Genomic DNA, 17,273 nt, shown 5'->3' with positions numbered 1-17,273 from the left:
CATCGACTTGGAAGCGTGCAATATAGTGTTTTGTATACATGTGCGAGAAATGACAAGACTAAAAAAGGCAGACGGGAAGAAGATTTCGAGCATGAACCTGGATAGCAGCGTGATTCGAAACGTTGTTTCCGAGACAGAACGAGCATGTTGTTCGACGTTGTTTACAACAATCGTGTACCATATACTGCGTGTGTATTTAACGCAAACGGGATAGAGATTATGAGCGGAAGTACGATAGAGATAAAAGATGAGAGGAACAAAACTGGTCCTATGGAGAATAGGCGCAATTTATGCTGTGTATGTTACGTTATATACATGTGTATATATATATATATATATATATATATATATATATCATTAAACTGGCTTTATTTACATAATCAATTATCGCTTAATCACATGTATTCCTCTTCTCTCGTGTGCTTTACACGGGAATATCGGATGGATAAAAATCGTCTCGTAAGCAAGAACGATAATGTACATTATGTATATAAGCGTGAGAAATACATTTTTTCGAAGCGTCCACTCACGTGTTTCTCTGTTCACTGTTGTGTCTTTCACGTGTTGCAATCTTGCGTTGATGAAACCTTGGCGAAATGCTAAAAGGGCTACGACACGAAAGCGTTGTTCGCGTGTAACGGATTGATGAAGAACAGATGTTACTTGTTCGCCTAAAGCGGGAGATTTTTAAAGCACGATTTTTGTGTTCTCTCATGTCCATTTTTAGATAAAAGCGTTTTGCGTTGTCATACATTTTTTAAATTTTCGTGAGTGAAGTTTCGTTTGACGAGCGAATCGAATTCGAGTGAATTCTCCTTTATGAATCGTCGAGTGAATATTTTAACTCGATGTTGAAGAGCGAATGTGAGATTTAAAATGAATTCTCTTTAATTGGTTAAAACATTTATTTGTATAGATTAAAAAAATGCACTCCAATTCTGAATGAAATTTTCATTCTTATGATTCCAAATGATAGTATTTTAAATGTTGCTTCACATATACATTTTCACTCATTTTGATTGACCTTTAGTGACTAAAAAATTTAGAATACACCTTTCGATATCTCGGGAGATTTATGTTTTCGTAGATTATGATTTCGAAATTATATTTCGGGGAATTACCGCCCCCATTTGAATTTCGAGATCACGATTTTTGAGACTTGCATATGTTTATCAATAAAAAGAAATATACAAACTCCAACATATTTTCCATTTCGTTCGTAAGCTTCGTGTAATTCTGAAATCACTCCTCGTCATCGTCTCACCGGAGACGATTTCGTATCCTGTAACTTTGCATATACAATGCAGCTTAGCATAGCTACATTGTGTCTAAGGGTTCCACGGATTCTACGTGACGCACCATTTGTCATACTTAAACTGAACAATTTAATGACGCGTACCGTTACGTCCGATTATAGACTACAGTTAATGAATAGGGGATTTTCCTCATTGTCGCGCATCTTCTGTCTGAGATCTTCTGAATCCGTTGTGTATACATGAAAAGGTGCTTATTAATATCCCGCTTTTTTCCTGCCGCGCCTCGTTGACCTTCCGATACTTTGACGGTAACAATTGCCGCTCGCCGCAACAGCCGCTTAATGATACGCGTGGAATTATTTAAAGTCTACGCGCGCGGAGGCACACGAGAATAATAATATCTCGCATAGTTCTCTGTAATCGAGGATTTACGATCTATGAAACAATGAATTAACCGTCCGAGAAAAACTCGCGCGGGTTAGTCCCGTTATTAATCGCTTATTTTTCTCGCGTGGCGCGCATCCGCGTGCATAAATCGTCAGCCGACTTTTATTCTCGGGCGTGACTTTTCTTTTCCGAATGACGAGTGAATTTTCGGAAATACCCGAGATTCAAACCTTCGCTCGAATTTCCCGAACATTCTGCGTACATTCGCGGCACAAGTTGTCGCTCTCACCTTGAATTCGTGCGGGTGAACGTCCCAATTACGACGATCGAGCGACCTCATGGCGAAAGTAGATTAATAAATTAATAATTAAATTAAATATTTGAGGTTTCAATCGTGTTCTACATTTTTCTGATTTATAAGCAGATTTTGCTCAAGCGATCTTATTCGAATTTGTTACATTCTTCTAATTTCTGGAAAGATACCTGATATTCATTAAAACTGATTTGCGCAAGGAAGATTGATGCGATCGTCGAGAAATTGTTCTCACTAACGCTGTGGGCTTTGAAAATAACGCCTAATAATCGCCGATGAAGAAAACCTTTCGTTCTACGGTGCATCGTATGCACAATTATTCGAGTTGATAAAACGTCGAAGATATCTGTTGATCAATGATTTATGAACATCACGTGCGGGAATTGTGTTTCTAATTGCGAGTGCATCTCAAAGTATCCGTGCATCTCGCGACTGAATATAACGGAGGCATCACTTTACTTTAACGATAACGCATATTCAATGCGCCCAATGAATTACTCATCGGAACAGCGAGAATTTTTATATAACATCCCGCGGATGGGATCATAAAATGGTGTACGAATGCTTAATTATCTTAATCACTTGGTTATTCCAGAGAAGGATAATTTTTCCACGCTTAGTCTCCTTGATATTATACAGAATAATCCTAAAAAAAATTACCGTTGTTGCCGAGTTGCGTTATCTTCATTATATGAATTTATTCTCTGTTCTCAGTGTGCTGCCGTTATCATATTATCGGCAGTGTTACACAAATCGCGTTCTTTTCGCCATTCTTCGCTCTTGCTCCGTTACTTCTACCGAGAGAGTGCGTCGTTTTTTCTTTCTTTTCTCTCTTTTCTTCTTTTCTTATTATATTAACCGTTCACGAGTGTTATATCATTTCGCGCGAATCGATAACGAACCGATCGCTGTTTCCTTATAGCTGTTCAGCTGATAAGATCGTTAGAATAACGACGAGTTAGAATAACGACTAGATTTCCTTGGCAATGGCATTTCTCGACAATGGACCAAGCAGCCTTGGCATTAACATTCTAGATCCTTCGGTTTGGTTTCCATCCGCCGCCGACAAGACTTCGTGACTATCAATCATGATAGCCAAGCCGTCGCGAAGCACCGAGTCATGCGGTAAGACGAAAAAAAGAACGGGGAAAGAAATTCCACCTTGGTCTTCGAGCCGCCCCTTGTCGGCGTAATGATCGTTCGATATCGACGTTTTTTCTTCGACGAACGGATAGCTTCTACAAATGCTCCTTGCCGACCAAATCAGATTCCTAGAGCGTAAGGCTCTAGGCTTACAACGGCCGCGCATTGGATGCCGGTACACGAAATTTATTATTTAATATAACAGTATATAACTCTATGATTATAATAAATTAAGAATACATCTTGCTTGTATTGTTTTGATTTATTCATTTTATCGTTTCTCCTTATATCATCCTTTGATCTGAAACTTTTGGACTTCAATGTATTCGCTCAGAATTAAAGTCCATTTTTATACAGTTTAAAGTTGTTACGTAACTATTAGCAATTTCGCATATTCATACTGACATACACACACACACACACACACACACACACGCACAAGTACGACTCTTACATGTCTCACATTCCAGTTTCGTTGTAGCACTGGATTTACCATGAGCGCCGCTTTTAGGGTGCGGTTCGTCCGGCGCTTTATATAGACATCGAAGCGCTTTTCTACGCAGAACTGATGCCGTCATTATGCAAGTAGAATGCTTGGAAAAGTCTAACGAGCCGTACCCTTAGTCGTGCCTCCTCGTGAACTCCTTCCGACTCTCAAACATCAGTGGGCAAAGTAGCTGAGGTAGCGAAAGGGAGAGGAGATTCAGCCTCTCTCGCGCATTCCCGTAAGAATTACAAGCGACTGGCAAGGATCGTAGTCGCAGGACTCTCCGATTCGCACGATACGTTCTGTAATCGCCGCGATAGTCGCAAATTGGAATTTTTCAATCAAGACACGCCGCTGATTCGTCCGTCCGGCTCCTTTTACTGCTCCAGGCCGTATGTGGCTCAAGGCCGATTCGGCGATTGTTTCTAGGTCTAGGATCGGCTCATCCCAAGTCAAGCTTCGTCGGCTGTATCTCGACGCCTTTCGAGACAAACGCAGCAAGCGCATTGGCAGCTATTTTCGCCCAAGCTGGAGAGAACTCAGCAAGGCTTCTTCCATCGAGACCTGCGAACGTTAGGCCAGAGCTGTGCGATTTATGAAATTGGCTATCGCGATCCTCCTCGCAGGACTCGCGGCGGATGTGCGATTACTGATTGCCTCGAAATTTTCGTATCGTAGGTGCGATTTGAAAATTTTATACCGCTGACACTCGATTTTTAATTATATGTAACTTTAAGTCGCACGCGACTTTTTGCGTCCGCAGGTGCGACTTTTGGCGTGGCGTTTTTACATAACGGTGCATTTTATCCTTTGCACTGGTGTGGAATAAAACTCTGAGGGGAATAAACTAACATATTCTCTCTTTCGTTGTTTTCTTCTTTTTCGGAAACTTGCCACTTTGACGACATTGAAAATAGTTCGTCAGTCGCCGGTGAGTGTTGCTGCGTTAAATGTCGAATTTACGAAATATTTACAATGTATAAATTACAATTCTCCGCTATGTAGCAGATTAACCTTTTAAGCAGCCGATTTAAATGCTGCGAAAATTTATCTGCCGTCTTTCGGTAACGGCCGTTTATACACCCGTTGAGGCTGCGACTGTCTTATTTATACATGCGAATAAAAAAAGTGAGAACTGACGAAATAAGGAACGAGAGATCCAAACTTGTGTGATAGTAAATCATGCATCGCGACGAGACGTTCACCGTGATAGCTGCTGAAATAATACGAGCAAATGTGTGTTGGCGCGACTAATCAGATCAAATTTTTTGGCGACATGATCGTTTAAATTCTGCGCAGCTTCAGGTCAAGTGACAATTCTGGCTTGATTAAAGCTGCTATTCCAACTATTTTTAAGAAATTATTTATAACTTTGCACATTTCCATGCACGGTTAAAATAGTTTAATATTTGCGACTGAGCTGAATGCTAAAAAGGTATCTGCAAGTTTTCCGCGCGGCTCGGGAAATTATTGGCAAATTGAATTGGCAACGAAATCAAAATTAAACGCGTATGCAGTTTTGGAACAAAATGTTTTTGTTACATTGGAAAAAGGAAAAGGGTACAATATCTCAACGAAATCGCAATTAATGTTCTTGCAAATATCGCTGACGCGATGATACACTTGCGCGTTGCGAGTTGCGTTGTCGAAATAAAACCACAATAGCCGAGCGCGCTGATCGTCAACGTACGTATTTTTGCAAGCTTGTGTCGAAACTGATTTTGGAATATCCGCGGTGCGGCCTTCTCCCCTCGAGCGAGTGTTTAGATCGTCACGGAATGACCGATGGAATCGTGCATATCTGCCTACGCAGATCGCAGGTGAATACAGTCGACACGGCGAGATATCGATAGAACGCGCGCGGGAGCTGACGCTACGCGCGGCTGGAGAAACTACGATTAGTTAATCGATGACGAAATTTATTTTCTCGATTGAAAGACACGCGCCGCGCGGAGGAACTCTGACCGGCGCGACGATTTATGAGGTGCCTGATCGCTTAGAGAAAAACGCGCCTTCGTGCAGCGTGTCGGAAAGTGCGAGACCGTCCCTCTGCTGGGGACGGTCTTTTAAAGTGAATCGCTAAAAATGATCGAATCTGCAGAGGAATCGCACTCGCCGGATCGTTCGGCGAAAGATTATTTCACCGACAATCGATGAACACTCACCGGTTTACTCAACGAAATATCTCCCCTCCTCCGCTGCGTCTCATATATATTTCGCTGATCTCAATAACTGAAAGTAAGATTTCGCTGCGAAATCTGTGGTATACAATGTACATATGATAAAAATAAATCATTATCATATTATAATTATATAAAAGTAATTTTTTTGTGATGTATATTTTATTAGTCTTATATGTGTGATTCGATATATATTTTTCTTAGTATGCATGTATATATAATGACGATTGTAATACGACAAATGATAATTTATATTGCAATTATTGTAAAACAACATGATTTATGTAAATATATTCTCTCTACGTAATTTTTCATTCTAACGAGTGCGTTCAGACGGACACCGTTTCCATCGTTTCCGCCGCTCTCTCTCTCTCTCTCTCTCTCTGTCCTTCCGTCGAATCGACGTCGAGAAATCGGCACGCAGCCGGTGAAAATATTCTAATAACAGCAGCGATTATTATCCGCTGTGTTCTCTATATCGAGACTGGGCATGTTTATAGGCAATGAGGACGGTAGAAGCAATGATTACGAAGACCGCAACAGCTTCGGATGGACCGTCGCTCGTTCGATGACGATCGCAGCCCCGTGCAGCGAGACGCAAACTGGCGCGAGATTCCTCAAGGCTACGGATCGACGGTAACTCGGCGCACTTTTTCTTGCATATCTCAGGAAAAACCAATGCTTCCTCTATTTTCCTCAGCTTCGAGCGTTTCGCGAGTTCGGTGAACTTTCGAGGATGCCAATGTCGCGCGTACGCCACGTCGTCCGTCCGTTAAATTCGCGGGTTGGAATTACTCGCGCGGTTTCACCCCGGGGTCGATCCTCGCTAAATACCAAACGCACCGCTAATGAAATGCACAACCTTTTCCCTCGCGCGTTTCACTACCGTTTAATCTACGGTCGATCCGAGGACCGATAGAGGCCTGACCTTTCCGCGTAGTGTGACTTATCTACGATCGAAATTTGAGAGTTAACGCGCGTATGTCAACCCCGCATAATTATTATAGCCGACGTCGTTGTACGGGCCCGAAATGCAACTGCTTTATTAAAACGAAGAGGAGTCGTTGCACAATGCGCGAAGGATGTTCATAGGCAGAGCGCGTTGCTTAACGAGCCGAGAAGCTGGAAATAATCCGGAGGCGTTCTCGCACGGATAATCATAACGGGATTGTCACCGCGGCGAGTGAATTAATTGCCCCTTCGAGTCTTTTTAATTTAGCGGAAATTTAGCGCAAGTGCAAACGGTGTTTCGAAAGTTTCACGTAGAAAGCCGAAAAAATGTTTTCTTATTTTTTGTCACAAGTAACTAGGAAATTGATGAAACTTTTGTTGTTTTTCTCAAGGCTTAATCTCGAATCAATCGATTCTTTCGAGAGAAAACGTTACATGTTTTTTCCACCCTCTCTCTCTCTCTCGCTCTCTCTCTCTCTCTCTCTCTCTCTCTCTCTCTCTCTCTCTCTCTCTCTCGACATCTTTGAGCCTGTCGCCATGAAGAGTTGGATGTTCATGCTTCCTTCATATTATAATTAATGATTGAATGCGGACGAGAGCCGTGTAAATATTTACTGAATAATTAATGTCTTCCTAATCAATCTCTTTATTATGTGCGCGCGCGGCGCGTCCGTCTCGTGAATCGACTTTAACGATTATTTCGGGATGCACACGGGTGTAGTTATTGCCAATGCATATGAAATAATGAAGATTTTACTTTCACCGAAGACCGTAGCGGGACTCCCGCGGCACCGAGACGCCGATTAATCAGCTCCATTCCTGCCTTCTGTGTCTTATTCCTCGCGCGACCTCGTGACGCTTCTTACGTAAATCTGGATGCGCGAGTTAAAATAATAATTGCGATTTCACTTTCGTGAATTAACTGCGCGGTATTACAATTGTACATTACACTAAAAGAAAAAAGACAAGTATCTAAGCTAACCGACAGCTCGAGACATCAATCTTGAATTCGTTTCGTTGTTTTTATTGTCTCGAGCAATGCTCCAATTTATTTTTACACACAGTATCATGACACTAAAGCGCTTGTAATTTTGTGCAAGCAATTTGACATAAAAATTGTAGCAGAAAATAACAATATTCTGCTGGTAAAATTTTCAGAAATGATTTTTATAGGCGTCAAAGTACGAAATAATATACTACATGCAGAAATAAGTTTGTTCTTTAAGCAGGTTGATGATAATTTGCACGGAACTTGTCAACAGATATATATTTTTATGGTAGCGTTTGAGAACAATTGTTTACACGATTCCGACTGACAATGAACAGCAAGAGTTTTGCGAAGAACAGAAGATGGATGTCGATGCGAAGAATTCAGAATTGTATTGCTTCAGACGCGGCAGACATTTCAAGCGGGAATTTTTTCCCGCTGAAGGGTCGATCGAATTGATTTCGAGTAAATCACTTGAGCTCGACGTCGCGCGCGATGTCTCTAACAGAATAGGATGTCTACAAATTTTCAGATACGAAGTACCTTGAAGAAAGTGACGTTAGTCCGTTATTCCTCGTTAAGCCGCTCACGGACGCGCGATAAAGCGCTCCGTCGAAATTGCAACAGTGCGGACTTGCAAAAGAGTACTTAACGTCGTTTTGCAATTAGCGCATTCCAGGCGTATCGATCTCAATGGATTTTGAAAGGTCCGTGGAACTGCGTCGAAGAAGAACATTAAGCGAGGACTTTGCGAAAGGAAGAGGCGATTGTCAACTCCGTTTGAGTAACAACGAGTATTTTACACGATGCAAAATATTTGTCACTCTTTATTAAACTTCTTGCGGCTGAAATTTGGCTGATCGCCCGTTGTTTTTATATATATTTCTTCATTTTAATCAAAGAGATCGCTATGATCATTTAACATCTTTAATATCATACATAATTCCGCTGACTGTGAGTTCCGACGAAAGTTCCGCATCTATTGAAGAGAATTAATTAGTCGATTGATCGCGAGGTCAATCATCGTGTTGGACCGCCTGGTGACTTTCGCACAAACACTCGTGCGCGTTGTGTTAATAAAAGGTAACAGGGTCTGGCGATCTCGCACGGAATTTTGTAAGAAGGAAACGGTGAATCCTGGCGCAGGCTTTCGCAATGATGCGCCGGCAGAACTGTGCTATCGAGATACATGATAATTCACACCATTGTGTTGCCCGGGACAATGTTTATTGTCTAGATTTACGACTTTGGAAGCCGCATAATGTTAACTGTGCAGCCGGCGGCGCCGGTAATTTTACCGAGGGAAACACCTGCAGGAACAGAGTTGTATTTTTACCACTGAATCGTATTTTTGCGTTATCACGACCGATTCCTTTATTACTCGCGAGAGATTCCTCAACTTCGGCGCTTTCCCGTAGGACGCTTTCCAGCAGTTCGAGCCGCATCTGCGTCGCGGGCTTTGCAATAACTAAACGAGATTTATGCGCTTCACGCTTTTCGTTCTAAATTCATCGGCGAGCGTAAACCCTATTATCTTATATCTGCAATCAAGGCCGAAGTAAATTAAATTCTTCGCCGACAGCGTAGCGTGACGTCTGCGAGATGTTTGCGAAATTGCTGGGCGTTGAAGTCTCTTCGCGGCGAAACCGAAGAAGAAGAAGAAGAAGAGGAAGAAGGAGGAGGAAAAGAAGAAGAAGAAGAAGAAGAAGAAGAAGAAAAAGATGAAGAAAAAGAAGAAGAAGACGACGGCGAGATACGCGACGACGTGACAGTTACGTAGCACATTATGTTATTCTAATGACGCCATTTATTTTCCCCGGCGTGTCCGCACACTCGATTTCGATCGAATCTCAACGCGACGCTCATGTACCGCTATTCGTATGGAAATCTATTCTCATTCGCGCGCGTGCGTGTATACTCACGATACATTCACGGCTGAGAGGATACGCGAGTGTCCTCTCGCGATTCGCCGCGTATCCGCGATTAATCTAGCTTATCCGCAAGATCTCCGCGCTGAATCGATCAGCGATCCGCGCGCATCGCAAAGGAATCGCCGAGGAGCTCGTCGCGTCAGCCAGAAAGAAAGAGACCGGGCTGTTTGTTATCGATCAGATCGGTTCATCAGACAACAACGACGACAACGACGAACATCGCTCTGATACCTTGCCAAGTGGTCGTCGTTAGATTCTCCGAAATCAGTCGCACCTTCGCGTTTCGCACTTTCCATCTTGAAGCGACCAGAGAGCTGTAAGCCATTGTAGAAAAGTGGCGGGTTGCGTTGGATTTTGCGAAATCAGTCGCGGGTTCCCTGGATTTCGCAACCATGAAACTGGTTTTCATCCAAAAATGCCAATCGCTGAGACAACGTAACAAACGGTGGTCATCGTTGGCTTTTTTTTCGAAATCAGTCGCGGGCTTGTTCATCTGGAACTTCGCAACCATCTTTCATCACAAAGTGTCAGAATAGCTGTAAAACATTGTAAAACACGGCGGCTGCTGTTGTATTTTTCGAGATCGGTCCTGACTTAATTTACCTTGAACTTTGCGACTGCGAGACTACCTTTCTGCCGTGTCACCATATCTGGCGACGTCCGGAACCGAAGTGTGCGGACCAACGGATTCTACACCATACTGGAAGACGCGCTCAAATGGAAGAAAACGAGAAGCAAGGGGGGAAAGTCTGTGCTTCACCAGTCTGTGCTTTCCTCTTCGAGATGAAAATCTAAAGCGAGCTATTGGATCGAAATTTGGGTTAACCGAAGAAATCGCCGAATGAAGACTGATCAATATATCGTCATGCATGTAATTATGAGAATATAATAGGATCGATGAAATAATTATTGATCAATGTACACGATCAGCCAGACCAAAGCGGTCGGTCGAAGCAATCATCGCACGCAATGACGATTTATTCTCAATGCGAATGTTTGGCCGGACGAAATTTCACTCGACTAACGCCGCGGTCTCATACGTTTACAAATACAGGAGTTTCACTGAGTTCTTCACGGCGACCCGGCATTTGTAAACCGGATACGTCGTCCGGATCCGACCGATCGGATGTTACGTCGCCCATCGAGACCTGGAATTCGCATACGATTGCATACGAAGACGATGGCTTCGGCATCCCCAAACAAAGCGCGCGTCGCTATTTTCGCTCTTTGACGGGGAAGAGTCGAGAATACACGCTGGCTGCGATTACTCGTGCGATCGAGCATCCAGCCGAAGACATGATAACTTCAAACGGAACTTCGCTAACACGACTACACGGTTTCCGCACGCACTTCTCGTCTTGCGCGAGACCAGCGATTGCACATTCGCACGATCTCTCGCAACGGTCCGCGTCGCATTGTTCACTGGGTCGCGCGTTGTGCAAAGTTGTCGCATGCTGTTTCAGGTCGAGGAAAGTGTCGGAGCAGAACTCCCCCCGAAGACATTTGCACTCGCCGTTTCCTGGTGCTGCGTTCCGAGAAATTAATTAAGAAATTAATTAGTCAAGAGATCGAGCAAAATATTCTATTCAGAATTCTCTCGAATTCAGCATGTACGTATCGTACAGAGTTTGGAGTACGCTCGGCCATTTTCCGGATCGAAAGTTACTAAAGACGCGACGAAACGAACGTTTCCTATTTCGTTTGCGTCAGTAAGAACGGTTATTCGCTCATGTGTCACAATTAACTCAAAAAAATTCAAAATGGTACGATTGAATCTAATGCAAATCGATCTGTTTGCATACGCATCATTTTATCGCAGTCGTTATTTCCCGAAATTTTTTCCCGAGGCTCTTTCTGCTTGCAATCGGAATCTTTGTACGAATTTTCCACACCGGGAATCTCCGTCAGGAGATTTGCGTGTTTGCGGCTCACGCTGCGTCGTTGTGCCGGTGCGAACGTCATCGTGGTGGTGAGCGATTAATTATTACGATCGAGCATGTGGAAGCGCCGGCCTCTGGGCGTCACGCTGGATAAACCTTATTGAATTTATCGCAGACGCGAACTTGGCCATTAGGGTAATGCCGTTTACGCGCGCCGCGTCGCGCCTGCATATTAAAAGGCATAAATTTCGAAGAACAAGGTTGCGCGCGTGCAACGCGAGTCGCACGAAAGGTTGACACGCTGGAGACCGGCTGTACTTAATCCGAACGAAGTACCGACGGCATTTAACGACACGAAGGACACGAAGGACGCGAGAAAACGGATATGTGTGTCCCAGCATCCTTCCCCGAATCCTGTGCGCACATCGAGCGCAGCCTTAACGGCGACGGCGACGGCGACGACGAGGTGTCGTCCGTTTGAAAGAAATATTCGACGGTGTGCTTCTCGAGCCCGTCTCGCGTTTGTTTATCGCCTCATACGCGACGCGAAAGAGACAAGTCTTTCTTTTCTCTCGCACGAAGGAAAAAGACGCGCGCGCATGTCTCGCGCGTCCGAATCGAAATAAAATAATTATATTGCACATTTGGAAGAGAGCGTGTTTTCTGCCCGAGAAACGTGAAACACGAGACACCCGCGATTTTTGCCACGACAATTTATCTTAATATTTACGAGAGAGATGCGACGTCGATTTACGACATGTTGTTTGACGAATTCTTCTCCGCTTGATTCCCACCGCTCAATTTTGTGCACAACGTCAGCGAAATTAAGCAGCCTCTTTCCTCAGTAAAAATTTAATTTATTGTACTTGTTATGCTGCATTTATGCTGTTACATTATATTTATATTATCCACAGCAAATGTGTGGTATAATTTTTTATGTTAATTCGGAACTTTTACATTCGCAGATATTTTGCAGCGAACCCGCTGTTTTTTTTTTTTACCGTAATATCTCAGCGTAAGTTATCGCAAATTATATTTTCCACGATCGCATTCGTGACAAATCCTTTCGCTCATGCACATGTGGACCGTTGGGTATCTCAAAAGTTATTTATTATTCCCTCAATTTTTTCCGTTTTAGAGAGAAAGAGAAAGAGAGAGAGAGAGAGAGAGAGAGAGAGAGAGAGAGAGAGAGAGAGAGAGAGAGAGAGAGAGAGAGAGAGACCTTTCGTCTCATTTGCAACTAAATGGACCGGCGTTGCCGGATATCAATTCGAAAATGTCAACAACGTTATTCTAGGAGCGAAGATGTTTTGCCGGACTCTACGCGAAATATATTTATGTGCTGTGTGTGAAATAGACTCGTGAAGACTTCGAGGTCACCGGCAGCATCAAGGTCGACATAAATCCCTCATCCCCAGTAGACCACGCGTGTTATATCCCGGCTATCATGACTTACATAAGAAAGAACGCGCGCGTATCCGAGAGAATGTATTTTCTTCATTCATTTCTACTTTTCGGCCTACTTCGGCAGAGAATGGTCCCCTCATTAACATTCCTAATTCATTCAAGATGTCGATGAACTGTAACGACACACCATTTCACTATCATCGGGTGATCGCTACGCAGTGGAAAGTGCAATATATTAAAAAAATTTCTAACCAATAAATAAATAATAATAGATGTATCTCTCTCTCTCTCTCTCTCTCTCTCTCTCTCTCTTTCCTTTTCTCTATCTCTTTCTTTCTTTTTTATATCATGCCAAAATGATGTTCTCGCAGCGAGATGTAATACGATGTTCAACAAAGCATGTTTGTTGAATAACTGATCCTTTTCCCGCACATTATGTCAAATAAAAATAATATTATGTTGTAAAAGTAAAATTATCTTGGTAGATTAATGAATTTCATTATAATTACTAAAAATTGATTATTATAGAGAGAAAGTTTATTTAACACATAACGTATGGAAAATTGCCTCTCCGATGTCGACACTTTGGCATTGAATGCATCGTTCGCTTCGGCATCCTCTCTCTCTCTCTCTCTCTCTCTCTCTCTCTCTCTCTCTCTCTCTTTCTCTCAATCGCTGACTCGTACAAAGTCGTCACTCACGAATGTTTTATTGTTAAACAAAGCTTTCCTTCCCATTTGCACAGCAATGTATTATATCGCTAATAAACAGTTATGCGTGACAAGTGATATTATTAATTTGTGATCTGTGAATTTGATCAGAGAGCATGCTCTGAATCTCTTGGTTAGATCTAAGAGCACATACCATTCATGTGCAATATAATTTTGCAATAGTTGCAAAGCAGCTTTCTTCGCTGAAGAACGCAGCACGAAGAATTTTCCCTTCGTGGCGAGCGGGCCCGCGGCGTCTGACACAACCGGAACCTCCTCCACTTTTCTGCTAGGAGTGGAAACTCCAAGAATGGCGCACGGCGCGGAGTCCGGAGCGCAGGGGAGTAGTCGCAGCACGGGTGACATTGACTATCTCGTTGCCCGTCGTCGTCCGCGTTTACAGCACGGTGAAAGTTGACGAAGCGCATCCTCAGGGTCACCGCTGGAGCATAGCGACCGCGCTCTCGCGCGCGATGTACGACGACGTTTTCGGAAATTCGGCGGCCGTCACCGTCTCGGAGACGAGGCAACACGTCGGAATCGCCCGGGCGACGGCGACGGAGGAGAAGGAGGAGGAGGAGGAAGGGGGAAAGTGATGGCAGCAAGCGACCTTTCCTTCTCGTTCGCGAAAATACGCGCGAACGCAGCGGCGGAGAAACGGCGCGAATGCGAAGGCGAACGCGAATGCGAACCGGCGTGCCGCCGGAGAATAAAGAAGAGACGCGCGAAAAGACGAGGCGGCCGGAGCCTTAATTGCCGGGAACGTTAATTGTTCAATTGTGCGTTTCACTTGCCGATCGACGCGCGGCCGGTAAAACTGGTTTTGTGCTCGCGCGCGCGCGCGCGACACAACGCTGATAATAATTTAATAAGGCGTTTAGCGAGCTTAATGACTACTACTGTGCGATTCGCGCGCGCGTTGTAAGTGTCGACGAGTGAGCTACGCGAGAAGAGGAGAATCGGCTCCTCTCTCGAGCTGATATCCACTCGGCTCGCACTTTCCTTCGAGCGCATCCGCGCCAGCTCACAGTCGTTTCGACGCGATAAAATTTTAAGTTGCTAATAGATGGATAGTTTTTACTTTCTCTTTTATTTTGTTTGTACAGTACGGGGTGCCTCCCGCGTGTCTCTCTTTGTTCGCACACTGGACTGTCGCTAGGAAACAATTGCGTTTTAATTGTGTGATCCTGTTACTGTTGAGAATAATAACACTCAAGTAGTAATAACACTTTCGATTTTTTTCCACGTATCCCCACCCCGTTCGCGCAACGTAAATGGCATCGACGATAAGCGAAATCTTAGCGATTGTCGCTTAGCGGCTGTTCTATCAAAGGCGGCGCAGTTTCGCTTCAGAAAGACTCTGTTATTAACATATGAAACGAGAAAGAGAGACGCGCGTACGACGACGGATCCATTCAAGTCGCACCGTGAAGTCGAGTTTCAAAGAAAGCGAAAGTCTTTTTATCTACGATATCGTTGAGTGTGCCGGACTATTGACTCGGACGCCTCCTCTCAGACTCGCGGCGACGATAAACACTCCGACGAGTGTTCGAACAAAATGCGCTTTTCCTTTCTAGGCCGGACGTTGATTAACGCGGGACTTCTAATAAACGGGCGCGGCATCTCGTGATGAAGCGGCCAAAATTGCGGCTCATCACAACGCTGCCTGCCATCAACGAGGTAACCAGTAAAGACCACAGTTTTCCGCATACTAAACAGATTGCTGACTTTCCACGTAACGTGTCCCAAGTGGAAGTATAGCGTGCTGGACGTTATATCGATTTGAGTTTACTCATGAATGTATCTGGTGAGTGCAAGAGTTTCGACGGGTTTCTCAAAGACTGGTTAGGTTCGATCTCAACAGTTACGAACGTGTAGATGTACGATAGAAAACAATAGCGATTGCTTGGTAGAACGAATAAATCGTTTTTGATATTATTTCGATATTATTTTTCTGTCACGAGATTCATCCAAATTTTTGCACTCACCCGATACGAATCGCACCGAGTCATTGCCAAAATGAAGAACATTAGAATTTATAGGAATCTGAAAGTACCGTTATTAATTACAAACATTACACGCGTTGGACAGTAAACACTCAAGATAAAAAGAGAGAAAAATTATAAAGAAAGGATGAACAATAAATACTTGTAGTTTTAATGAAATCAAACGTGAGAAGCGCTATTTTTCTTATCAGAGTGGTCACGTGAGATAAGTCTGCATACACAATATACGCATATCGATAAAAGATGAGGGGATAACTATAAAATGTATTACCATGCAATATCCGGATATTTATATCGGCAGTCGACAATACGATTTTTTTTCGATTTTTTCTCCGGTCCCCTCCGGACCCATTTTGTGGTCACGAAAATCTGACTAGGACTTTTAATAATTAGTGCTGCTATATAATTAATAACAAGCCTGCTACTGCTCTCGTTGCTGCCGTTGCTGCTGATTTCCGGAAATTTCGGGTGTGCTGGAAGACGCTTTCAGGAAATTTCAGATCCGCCGGATAAGAGTGTTTTCGCGCTTCGGCAAAGTTTGAGTCGGCTTTTCCGCCTCGGCGGTAATATACAAACCCCGACCCGACCGCATATCGCGAAAAGCAGACGGGTCTTCGCGAGTTAGTTTTAAAGAGAGCGCGTAAACGTAGCTGACCAAATTTGCTCTTGCGCTTAATTTAGGACAACTTTCGCGGAAATATCGTCCAAGGCCCATTTACTTGGCGAGGGAACGTTGAACTCGTAAATCGAGCGGGCATTAGTCATGCGGCTTTGAAAACACGGGGGAATTAGTTACAGATCGCGGATCTCATAATCGATGACGGTATCGCGCCGCGTCAGTAGAGCTGTGGGAATAAAGAGTTCACCGTTATTAGCTGCTAACTTCAAGCTATCCTATCATTAAACGCGCTCGCAAAAATGTAGGTGAACATTGATCGATCGATCGCCGCCGAGCCGCTCCGAGTCCGATGTCGGTGTTCGACGTGCCGCCGAGCGAGCTCGTCGCTCGAGCTACGTTCGCAAAAATGCGAACAGCGAGGTTATGAAAAATTTTCATGAGCTCTCCTGGCTCTTCTGCGCGCTTTGGTCTTGTACGAGTTTTTACTTTAATACTTTAATACGGAGAAATGCTGTGTTACAAAACGTATATACGTTATATCACAAAAATAATTCATCGAGACAAACAACTTTGCGGTCGGTTAAGCGAACTTAATTGCGGCGAATCTCAAATACGGCGAATTAATCGCCCTGATTTCCCCGATAAAATTTTCGTGTTATTTTAATCTCCCGTTTGTGTAAATTAAACTCAACATTTAATCCCATGAGCGGATTTCCGCAAAGCTGCCTGCGATACATTACCGGTCACATTTATCGTTTGATTTATTTAATTTTCTGTTAGAGGTGAAATCGCGCCCGCTCGAATTGCGCAAACAGATCGATTTTTCGATAGTCGAAAGAACATCTGTAACATAAACGTAACAACTGTGTCTCGATTTCTCCCGTCGTTTATTATCGGATTTTGCGCTTTATTTGTTATATTTATTGTTAATCTGGCAGCTGAGATTCCCACGTCAGGTTGCTGATCCCGATCCGATGTTTACTCGGCTTGGTCGATCGCAGTTTGTGCAACAAAA

This window comes from Harpegnathos saltator, unplaced genomic scaffold, assembly GCF_003227715.2.
Source record: "Harpegnathos saltator strain DR-91 unplaced genomic scaffold, Hsal_v8.6 scaffold93, whole genome shotgun sequence".
NCBI classification, from domain to species: Eukaryota; Metazoa; Arthropoda; class Insecta; order Hymenoptera; family Formicidae; genus Harpegnathos; species Harpegnathos saltator.
This window is presented reverse-complemented; position numbering follows the sequence as displayed.